This window comes from Barbus barbus (assembly GCF_936440315.1).
Source record: "Barbus barbus genome assembly, chromosome: 14".
Classification (NCBI taxonomy): Eukaryota; Metazoa; Chordata; class Actinopteri; order Cypriniformes; family Cyprinidae; genus Barbus; species Barbus barbus.
Window position 1 is genome coordinate 16,415,453 of NC_136742.1, and position 12,871 is coordinate 16,428,323.

A 12,871-nucleotide genomic window follows, 5' to 3' on the forward strand; every position below is an offset into this window, starting at 1 on the left:
GCTAATGACGTATTTCTGCTGTCTCTAAGAGCTGTTGTGTGTTTGCAAGTGTCCGTGTGTGTACGTTTGTGTCACATACTGGTTACCACGCATGAGCGAGTGAGTTCACGGGAGAGAGGTAGCCGTACCTAGGGTTAAATTATGTAAAAAGAGTAAAAACATGTATGAGTGACAAAAAGTCACCCCTTTGCTCGTCAAACCCGCCTTCAACAATTTGCCAATTTGCATAAACCCTCTAATATCTGACCTAAAAGAGCTGTGGCTGCTCCGCTTGAGCGGTAATGCTGTGTGTGCAGCCACACACCACTGACTCTCCGTGTCTGTCGCAACTGAGAGAGGTCCGCTCGCGGCGGTCAACGCGCCTGTCCTTTTTTCACAGGTAATTTGCTTCACATTTCCATATTTGGATTACTGCTGTGGGGCTGTGCTGGTGGCCTTATGCAGGTTTTCATTTGAAATATAGCCACCGTAGTTTTCCTCATCAGGAGGCTTCCCACAGTGCTCCTCTCAGCGCTCCTCCATTGCTTATAATTATCAGAGATTTAAAATCTCTCCCTGCAGTTGGCCCATTACAAAAATTAATCCTACTGCATGCTAGACAAAAAAGAACCATATGTAGTGCTGTCATTCATTAAAGTTTTAGTCTAATTAATTGCACAATGTGGCGACTGATCAATCTAATTATTCACATATTAATTGTACCACATTTGGCTGAGAAATTACCCACCAAAAACAAATTTAAAGCCATTATAGTGTTACATGAGAAAAGCATGAAATAGATAGCCTATTGCAAAAAGTATCTTTAGAAGGATTGTTTTTTTTCTTTTTTAAATTTTTTATAATTTGGGTGAACTATCCCTTTAATTAGTTCTTTATTAATATGGACTTTTTATTTTCAGATTTTTTTTATTAATATGTAAAAATGAAATATATTATTTTATTATTATTCGTATTATTATTATTTGTTTTACATAACTGGGTAAATTGTATATTTGCCAGTTTACCCTGCTGGAAAATCCTGTTTGTGTCTTTCATAATAATTTTATTTTTATTTTTATATTTACAGTTTTCGTTTTAATTTTAATTAAATTTTTAAGAATGAGTTGAAGAATTGTTATGTGCTTTTGTCGTTTTTATTTATTTATTTTCAAATATTTCACTTTTATTTTTTATTTATTTCTAGTTAGTCATTTTAATCTTTCTAATTTGTAAACCACGGTAAACTTTCTAATTTGTGTTTAGTTTAAGTTTTTTATGACTCACCCTCATGTCTTTCCAAACCTGTATGATGTTGTGCAGCAAATATATTTTAAAAACACAATGGTATTTTACATGGTGTTCAAATCAATGGAGTTTGGAAATCTTTTTGTGTTGCGTAGAAGAAAGAAAATACATACTGTATGGCTTTGTTTCACCTCATTTTGAAACTTTGCAAACCGCTAATTGTTAATTAAATTACACCTTTAACATTTTTTGGCCTTATGTTTGTTTCTATTCACAGCACAGTGGAGAAAAGACTGGAAAACATGAGAAAAAGACAGGGGAAACCAAATTAGAGATGGCTGCAAACCGGGCTTAAATCCACATGAATTCCACAGCTCTCATCTGAACAGATAATTATTTTTATGATTGGCAGTAAGATGAAATGATGTTTGGAACAGGCCAGTACAGTAGCCCCATTGATGTAATACTGTGAATGACCTTCACCCTCAGCCTGTTCCTACCCCATTAGCCATCAGCATCTTCCCTACAGACTAAAATTAAAGGTCTAGACAGGAATGACAGAGACTGAGAAGGACCCTACAGCCAGAGCAGAAAGAACGGTAATAGGTAATCAAAAACAAGGCCTATCTATCCCATTCTCTCCAATACAATCACTTTTGTCTGCAACTAATCATAAAGAAGCAGATACGTCTGATGAGAAGCAAAGCCTTAGAAAAATTCTATTCAGGCAGGATTAAAATAAATTGAACAAACAGTCAAAAAAACAGTATCTCCCTTCAGGGCAAGCCTGCAGTCATTTCAAAGTATCATTTTGCAAGTAGGCAAAAGGACAGATTATGCAAAATGATTAAAAAAAGGTGAAAAAGCTCAATGAAAATAACATTAAAATAGTTCATACTACCTAAATTACAAGTATTTTGAAATAATTAAATATGTTTGTTTTAAAAGCAGAACTAAATTTAGGTTTCCCCCTGAACCATAGCTCTAAAATATAAAAATAAAATGATGAGATTTGAAAATTTGTGCAAATTATATCTATCGCCTATGCTTTTTTCTACTAGGAATTACATAAGATATGATGATAATTGAATATAAAATGTGTATATGTTCACATTTTTAATGAATGTATATTAAGAAGTGTAGAAGTAAGTATAAAAAGGAGACAATTTCTTTTTCCTGTGAACAGGAATGGAATGTATATAGAATGTTATGTGAATTGTATTGAATTGGAAGACATAATAAAAAGCAATATATAATTTAAAAAAGCAGCATAAGCATTCTGCTATAAATCTTGTTCCACTGAAGAAAGAAGATCATAGAGATTTGGAACGTCATGAGGGTCAATAAATAATGACAGACTTTTCATTCATGGTTGAACTGTACCTTTAATACAAATACAGTCTTACACAACCATAATCTGTGAGCTGTAATTCTGCTTTTGCATTCACTTTTCTCTCCAAATGCCATTCTGATATCTACCACATCCACAACGGATAAGGAAAGGCAGCGAATGTTTGGCAAAAAATAAATAGCCTCAGACCTCCTGTGAGGAAGAGAGAGCCATTCAAGCCACACGTTTGTTTCTGAGAGCAAAAAAAGCAACAGGAATTGAGACTCTTTCAGATGATACACCAGACGCGGTGTATGAGTGGAGCTTTTGTGTGGAACCTGCGTGCGATTATTGGCTGTGGGTGGAAATATGATTAAGTGCACTCGGAGTTCAGAAGCAATAAGCGCCCACATTTGTGTTGCTCCAGGAATATGGTCTCACAACCGCTCTGAAGGCTATGTGATTTACTGTGTGAAAGGTCAAGTTCAGACTGAAGAGAAGGAATATATTATACAAGTAATGTAACCTTATTAAGTATGAGTAATGAGCGTACACACATCTACTGACATTCATTCTTTTAAAGGGGCACAGCTTTACAGATTGCAGGACCATTCCATGTCAAATGCACAATTCAGGAAGACTTCAGTTCGCTAATTATCTATATCGTGCACGACTGTATCATACTTAGTCCTCATTTATAATGATACAAGCCTAAGGTCGATTTATGAATCTGTATGATAATCATGAGGGGATTCAGTTAGAGAGAGACGGATATAATCAAGCAAGATGATCTCGTTATGTTATTGATTTGTATAAGCTTTGAAATTACACTGCTTGAGAAAAGGGTATATTGGCACGAAGTGTAATTATGACGGTTTTTAGCTTGATGACCGAATTGATTATCGCATGGATTTTGGCACTGTATTAGCAAGCTCTGGCAAAAACCTCATAAACCATTTCCACTGGAACTCAGCTCTGAGTCCAGAATCTCTCTTGAAATGAACAGAATATTAAAGCAAACATATCAAATGACATTACATTCAATTAAAACCCTTGAGATGAATTACCCTGTTGATTCAAATCTCAAGATGTGGTCACCCGAGGTCGGCGGTTGAATCCCTCCCCACATACTTTGATGCTTTCCATGGAAAAACTCTGAAGATTTGTTCTCCAGGCTCCCGGTTTCATGGTGCCAGTGGTCATATTATTTATTACTGCAGGTCTTGGTCTCTGATTAATTCCAAGCTAATTGCAACCTGTGCATGAGCTATTGATTTCTGAGACATAACTTTGCCTCTGGCTGCAATTTAGTAATTGTGCAAAGACAAATGTGCCTAAAACCTAATCTGAAACTCAGAAGAATTATGACCATAATCACCTAATATTTTAGAGGCTGGTAAACACAGTGACAGAAAGCTGCCCTGCTTTTACAATCCACCCTTTGATACTGTATAGAATAATAAATCAAATAAAATAGGGCATCAAGTGATTTTACAAGCCTCGGGCCCTAGAGATGTGGAGAGATATAAAACAGAAATACTGAAATTTTCACACATAGCCAGGAGAAACACTTCCTGTCCAGAGAGGAATCAACTGTATATTAAAATGCATCAATATATATGAGCTGTTACATAAGATCACCTCATATGGGCATGCAAATTTGGCTCTTAATGAATTAATGGAATTACACAATCTAGCTTCCAGCTCTCAAGTTAGTCCTAATAATAATATGTGACGAGGAAAATTCACAGCCTGCTTATTAGTGATATATTGAGCTTTAATTGGATGTTGTTTTGCTCTTCAGAAATGAAGCTGGGAATATTGCTAATAAGACAGCAGTGAACATTTTGAGATGTAATTTGCATCTAATGTTTTAACTAGCAAATAAATAAATAATTTATTTATGCTTGTTTCTGTGCAATATGTGCTTCTTACCTGCACACATGGGTCTAATGAAGATGTCAGGCAGTAGTCTTAAACTGTCACCGGTCACTATGATCCTGGCAGACCTGATGGATGAATTAATAGGAAGTGCCGTCTTCTTTGACCTGGACCTGGCAACCCGTCCTTACTCCCATGGGACGAAGCTGGCAGTCTACTTAGTGTCAGGAATGGAACTGCCAGATATACAGCAATCTTCATTCATTTCCCTGAAAATGTGCCGACACATGACAGTACAGCCCCGAAACGCAGCCATTCCCATGGAAACATCTTCAGCGGCGTCTATCAGCCTTGACGTTTGTTTGAGTCTGATGTCATTGTTTGCTGTATGCTTGAGTCAGCTACTTGAATGACCTCACCAAATGAGTGGATCAATTCTCCATAATATTGCGTAAAATAAGGAAAGCATTCAGTTCATACATACACATATATAATCAGATATTTTACAGTATGCAATCTATAAGTACTTTTTATAGTCTGCAAGCACAGCAAACATTAATAAATAAAAAAGTGAAAACATAAAATGTATATTATATAATATAATACTTTTGAGTCTTATGCAAGGCTGCATTTATTTAATAAACAATACAGTAAAAACAGTTATGTTGTAATATGTTATTAGAATTTAAAATAACTGTTTTCTGTTTCTGTGTTTTAAAATGTAGCTTATTTCGAAAGCTAAATTTTCAGCATCTATTACTCCAGTCTTCGTGGTCACATGATCCTTCATAAATCATTCTATTATGCTGATTTGATGCTCAAGAAACATTTATTATTATAATCAGTGTTGAAAACAGTTCTTTAAATTGCTACCCCCCCCCCCCACAATATTACTGTTTTTATTGCATTTTGATCAAATAAATGCAGTCTTGTTGAGCATACAAGATTTCTTTTAAAACATTTTTTTAATTATATATATATATATATATAATACAAATTATATAGTTGTGAATTTATTGCACTCATTAAAAATATTTTAATAATTTATTGTTTTATTCACATTTGATCTTGAGTCATCACCTGTATGTAAACTCTGTAATTTATGCAATTATTTGTTATTAATTTGATTGATTATTTAGCATACAATACAGTTAATCCCATTCATTTTTTAATCAATTAACAGCCCTATAAAGAACTAAACTCTTATGTCAAGGGTCGTGGCATACTGGTTAGTGCAAATGTTCCAGACACAGTGAGCCTTGGTGCTCATGTCCCACATTAAAATCAGGTATATATTTTTAATTATTGATTGTCCGCAGTACATCTAGCCTTAAGTGGCCAGAAAATATGCAGATAGCCACATGCATCATCTTCTGTAGATGCTCTCCCAGCTCTTATATTCCTCTGACCTTTTGCTGAACTTTCTGCCATTAGTCTGAGTCGAATTTGAGCAGAGTGCATATTTAAAAGTGTATACTCTTTCCTTTTCATCTTGTGCTGAAGTTTCCTGACAAGCCAGAGGGGATGCGAATCAACGTGATATCTGGAAAAGTGCATTAAAGTGATAAGTTTATTCCACAGGCATGAAAGGGAATGGCAAAATAAGGCATCTGGCTCAGAGTTCTGCGCTACTGGCGAAGCGAAGAGACTAATCAGACGCCAGCCTTCACTAAGAGAGAGAATCTGCCTCACCAGTGCATACTGCAAAGATGACAAATCATAGACATACTGAGAATCCATATTTTATTTCAACAGGGACTGTAAATTATGAAGGGCTAACAAGGAATGATAAGTTAATGCTGAGGCTGTGATTATATTAAAAAGCTATGTCAAATATGGTATTTATTTTAACCATAAATCTAATATATCTATACGTACTGTAGATACTCCATTTGATTGCCCCAGACTTGTCGATGTGTCTGCCATCTTAGAACGTTCAACATTTCTGTTACCCAAATAGTATATGAAAACATGAGATGCGCGTGACAGTAGTTGTCCACTACAGTTCCATTCACACAGCACTTGTTTACTGAATAGGCACATAATTGTGAGTCGTGAAAATTTAGGGCTGTCAGTTCTGTTTCAAATTTGGTTGTCACTTTCGTTAATAAGCCAATTGTTTGTGAATGTAACCACATTTACATATTTGTGGTTAAAAACATGAGGAGGAAAACACAAGGTTTTGTTATCTGAACTTCTCTTAAAGGGATACTCCTCCCCAAAATGAAAACTCTCTCTTAATTTACTAACCCTCATGCCATCCCGGATTTTTATGACTTTCTTTCTTCAGATGAACACAAATGGAGATTTTCAGAAAAAAATAATACATTTTTGTGAGTCCATTTAATTCAAGTGGATGGGTCCAAAATTGACACTTCAAAAAGCACACAAAAAAATAGGTGTGTGTGTGGGAAAAATACTTAATAAAACTATAAACCATTGCTTTCAGCCAACTGTCAGCATGTAAGTTTGTAGTCAAAAACTCACTTGAAGCGTTAACTCTCAGACCACTTGCATTATATGGACAGAGATGGATTAATTTTCTAAAAATTTCCATTTGTATTTCATGAGAAGTTGATGAGAGAATGTTCATTTTTGGGTGGCATTCTAAAATACATTGTTCATGTGGGATACACTGCAAAATTGCAAGATGCAAATGTAACGGTCAAAGATGTTGGCTTAGCCCATGTTTACATAGAAACACAATTGAAAAGCAAAAATGCATTCTCTGTGAATGTCTAAAACAGGACTGACTATTTTGCTCCTGTTTGAACCTGGCATTTGTTGTCAGCGATACACATTCTGTTATTATGCTTTGGACTTGGCAAAGGCTTCATGTCTTCATCGTTAATCATAACATGCTTTGATTTTATGCCACCCAGGGTCATTATAATCGAAATATGTTCTCTGTTTCCTTGCACGACTTCTAAGTAGAACTGTCACCATTCATCCAGAATGCTTGTTAGATGCTGAGTATCACATAAAAAGCTGCAAACAATGAGCACATTCAGACATGTTCCCCCATTATACTAAGCAGTAAAGAAAAATAACACTGTGTTTACCTTCTAAAAACACCTTGAATGCTGCAAATAATTCTGTTTGTGGCTTTGAAACACGTATTGAGTTCACTAACTGGAGGTTTTGTGAGTTTCTTTGTGTGTGGCAGTGTTGTGGTATGAAGATGAGATGTGTATCGATTGTTTTGAATGCGAGAGACGTAGAGCGGATGCACTCTGCGATCCCCCATCGTGTTTTTAAGATCGGCTTTTCTCTGATGAGGATCCAGCACAGCCACAGGCACACCAAGAGCTGCTCTCTCTCTAAAAGGAACCGTACACCATAACGCTAAGCCAAAGTTTACTCACCAGAGATCAATTGACTACATACACATCCTCTCTTCTGTTATAATCTGTAAAAATGTTCACTATTTAGCACTTTGCCACGCTAGATACAATTATGATGAGATTTTTGGTGAATAGATGCTCTAACACAGCTGTTTTGCGATCAAGCTACTGTATCAGTGAAGTACTACTGTATTTACCTCTAAACACTATTAGCATCACCTTAGGATCAGCAAGAGGTCCGTTTTATGAATCTTCAGTGGTGGTGGTGGTGATTGTGCATTAGCCTGAGGCTGATTAAATTTAAGGGATTTGTCAATCTAGAGCTGATTTGGCTGGAAGGGCAGGCTATAGCATGATTAATGGCCTTATCCAGAGCTGATTCTTACCCATTGGTGATTAGGTAATCAGTCATCTCCGTGTCACACTTGACTGCAGAAATGAGAGGATAAGGGAAGGAAGAGGTGTCATTGAATATGAAAATGAGGTGACACAGGGCCATTATGAGCTGTAAAACCAAGAAAAGGAGACATGAACAAAATGTGAAAAGCAGACATGAACAAAATGTGATCAGACCTATAAAGGTTCTTTGAAGCTCTCCAGAGCATGTAGTATGCTAATTTGCTGAAATGTAAGCATTAGTTAATGTAGAAATGGTGTATTATTTGAACTACATTATACAACCCGAATTCCGGAAATGTTGGGACGTTTTTTTATTTTTATTTTAATAAAATGAAAACTAAAAGACTTTCAAATCACATGAGCCAATATTTTATTCACAATAGAACATAAAGAACATAAGAAATGTTTAAACAGAGAAATTTTACACTTTTATCCACTAAATGAGCTCATTTCAAATTTGATGCCTGCTAAAGTTCTCAAAAAAGTTGGCACGGGGCAAGAAAGGGCTGAAAAAGCAAGACATTTTGAAAAGATTCAGCTGGGAGAGCATCTAGCAACTAATTAAGTTGATTGACATCAGGTCTGTAACATGATTAGCTATTAAAGGGATGTCTTAGAGAGGCAGAGTCTCTCAGAAGTAAAGATGGGCAGACGCTCTCCAATCTGTGAAAGAGTGCGTAAAAAGATTGTGGAATACTTTAAAAACAACGTTCCTCAACATCAAATTGCGAAGATTTTGCAAATCTCATCATCTACAGTGCATAACATCATCAAAAGATTCAGAGAAACTGGAGAAATCTCTGTGCGTAAGGGACAAGGCCGAAGACCTTTGTTGGATGCCCGTGGTCTTCGGGCCCTCAGACGACACTGCATCACTCATCGGCATGATTCTGTCATTGACAGTACTAAATGGGCCCAGGAATACTTCCAGAAACCACTTTCGGTAAACACAATGTGCCATGCCATCTGCAGATGCCAATTAAAGCTCTATCATGCAAAAAGGAAGCCATATGTGAACATGGTCCAGAAGCGCTGTCATGTCCTGTGGGCCAAGGCTCATTTAAAATGGACTGTTTCAAAGTGGAAAAGAGTTCTATGGTCAGACGAGTCCAAATTTGACATTCTTGTTGGAAATAATGGACGCCATGTCCTCTGGGCTAAAGAGGAGGGAGACCTTCCAGCGTGTTATCAGCGTTCAGTTCAAAAGCCAGCATCTCTGATGGTATGGGGGTGCATAAGTGCATACTGTATGGGCAGCTTGCATGTGTTGGAATGCACTATGAATGCTGAAAGGTATATGAAGGTTTTAGAGCAACATATGCTCCCCTCCAGATGACATGTACAGTATCTCACAGAAGTGAGTACACCCCTCACATTTTTGTAAACATTACTCACTTTTAGTACTCACTTTTGTGGCCAGCGGTTTAGACATTATTGGCTGTGTGTTGAGTTATTTTGAGGGGACAGCAAATTTACACTGTTATACAAGCTGTACACTCACTACTTTACATTGTAGCAAAGTGTCATTTCTTCAGTGTTGTCACATCAAAAGTTATAATAAAATATTTACAAAAATGTGAGGGGTTTACTCACTTCTGTGAGATACTGCATTTCAGCAGGACAATGCAAAACCACATACTGCAGTTTTTACAACAACATGGCTTTGTAGTAGAAGAGTCCGGCTGCTGAATTGGCCTGCCTGCAGTTCAGATCTTTCACCTATAGAGAACATTTGGCGCATCATTAAACAATAAAAAATATGTCAAAGATGACCACAAACTCTTCAGCAGCTGGAAACCTATATCAAGCAAGAATGAGACCAAATCCCAAAACCAAAACTCCAGAAACTCATAACCTCAATGCCCAGACGTCTTCAAACTGTTTTGAAAAGAAGAGGAGATGCTACACCATGGTAAACATGCTCCCGTCCCAACTATTTTGAGACCTGTAGCAGGCATCAAATTTGAAATGAGTTCCTTTTGTTCATAAAATTGTAAAATTTCTCAGTTTAAAGATTTGTTATGTTATCTATGTTCTATTGTGAATAAAATATTGATTCATGTTATTTGAAAGTCTTTTAGTTTTCATTTTATTCACATTTAAAAAACGTACCAACATTTCCAGAATTCGGGTTGTATATATATGTATATATATGTATATAAAATGTATATATATATATATATATATATATATATATATATATATATATATATATATATATATATATATATATATATATATATATATATATATATATATATATTTATATATATATATAAATACATTTTAAATATATCTTTACCAGCTTTTGTCCAGGCCTGGACTATGTGCAGTGTCACGTCCGTTTAGCAGGTGCTGATACTGGACTGCATAAGTGACAGTGCTTGGAGAGAGAAGAGTGATAAAGATAAATAACTGCTACTTGGGAACATTTTTTGCATCATTAAACATGGCAAACATATTAGCTTGCATAGAGTGAAGGAGAATCCCTGAGGAGATGGGGCTGAATCAAGCGGCCCACAGTGATCATAAAGGGGTATAGACTCTTGCCAATCCCTGTAACATCAAAGACGAGTGAGGAATTCACTTCACACTATCTGAATAACTAAACAGAGAAGCGTTCTTTGCATATAGGCAGAGACCGGATGAACAGCACTTGTTGAAAATCCCTTTGAATTTCTTCAGGACACCTTGAGAAGACCTCAGTGCTCTTTGTCTCATGGTCACTAATGGTCACTAAGACTTATAGTGCTTGTACAAATGTACTCAGTTACGTCAATAATCTGATCAAGCATTTCTTAGGTTGCGTCTCAATCAGCTCCCGAGCTCCTGAATCAGTAGATTGTGTACAAGAATTCGAACATGATTACGTACAGCATCAACAGACAACATAGTAGAACATCACCACTGGAATTAATAAACAATAGGTAGGACCAAACTAATTTTTATATTATTTTTTATTCTCTTTAAACACGTTGTTCTGTTACATGTTCTTACAACATTTCAGCCAAATATTAATTATAAATGTTAATTAGATGTGTGTTTATGTTGAAACATACTAAAAACGGTCTGTCTTTTCAAATCTTCTATCGCGTGTCATTATATTTATCGAGTTGACTCATGTGGTTTATGTTTCACGCTTCAGAAATGTGATGTTATTTCCAGTAAGGGAGCATAGTGAGCACCGATGCTCCCTAGTTTTTGCGGTGCATTGTGGGATTTTTCAGGGAGCGAACGTTCCAGTGCACTGGAAGGATTTCGCCGTTGAAACAGCCCTTAAAATGGCCGATTCCCTGATCTGTGCCTTGACTACTGAACAAGGGAGCTGATTGACGCACCCATAGTGACGCACCCTATGCTGAGAGTAACCTCCTTAAGTCAGATTTTAATAATAAATATGTTACTTCCTGCATAATATTTTATTGCACATAATTATTGTACTTTTTAATTTAATATGGGTGCAAAATAATATGCATGCATTTGGACTCGCACATTGAATATTATTCTGATGTATTTATATAAATATTATAATATTTATTTGCACCAGTGTTGCAAGATAAAACCAAAAACAATATGTCCTGTGTCTACTGCATTGAAAAGGTTGAGCTTGCATATAAGATAATTTTGCTTACCCTTAACTTACAATTTTAATAAAATAATAATTAATAATGTTAAAATAATATTTGTCTAGTCTTAAATTAGCCTTTTTAATATTCGTAACATAACAGTAACACTCCATAATAACAATTTGTCAGGTAAAAATATGGGATTATTTTAAAAACCATCCTGTCACTTAGTCAGAAGTGTGAAGCAACTGACAACCAAGAAAATCTAAAACCATTTTTTTCAGTATATTAGAAAGAAGAGGTTAAACAGGCATTATGTTAACAATGTTGAACATGTTAATAAAAGGTAGGTGTTATGGCCAAAATATATGTCCACAACATATATATATCCGTGCATGCGTTCCAGCGCCCCTAAAGGTCTCACCTCTGCCCTACTGCCCTTCTGAATCTCTGACTTTAATAAACAGGACTGTTAGCACTTTCATCAGCCAGGTCAAGCGTCACCTGTTCATCTGGGACTGCACTGACAGGAACTCACCTCATTGTCAGCCAATATGGCCACTTAGGTCTTCCTTCAGGGCTTATATCTCTCAAAGACAGAAAACAGGTGCCCAAAACAACAAACGTAATGGGATTTTAGCCTCTCTTTTTTTTTAACACCATGGTTTCTGCACCAGATGAGAGATAGAGCACCCAGGCCTGGCCGTGCTGCAGAATACCTTTGTTTTGAGTATATATTGACATTTCACAGGCTGGTAAATGAGGGAGACCTGGCCTCTGGCCTCAGTGTGAGTTCAGTGCCACCAAGCAAATTAAACGCTGGACTGAGGGGCTGATGGGAAATTGATGTTCCTCTGTGTCCCTCAGCACTGTTTGTTTTTCAGTGAAGGCAATAATTTGGTATATGGTGTGGGTGCAGTCTCACTCTTTATTTACATTGTGCAAAACAGGTGGATATTGTCCACAGCATTTACTAAATGTTTCAGTTGTTGCACTATTCAAAGCTGCTAATTACAACAACATATAAGAGTGTCCACAATAAAGGATAAAACTTTTAAAAAGCGGGTTTAAAACACGTTACATCTTCTTAAAATTGCACTCTTTGTATTAATAATGGTTTTATATAG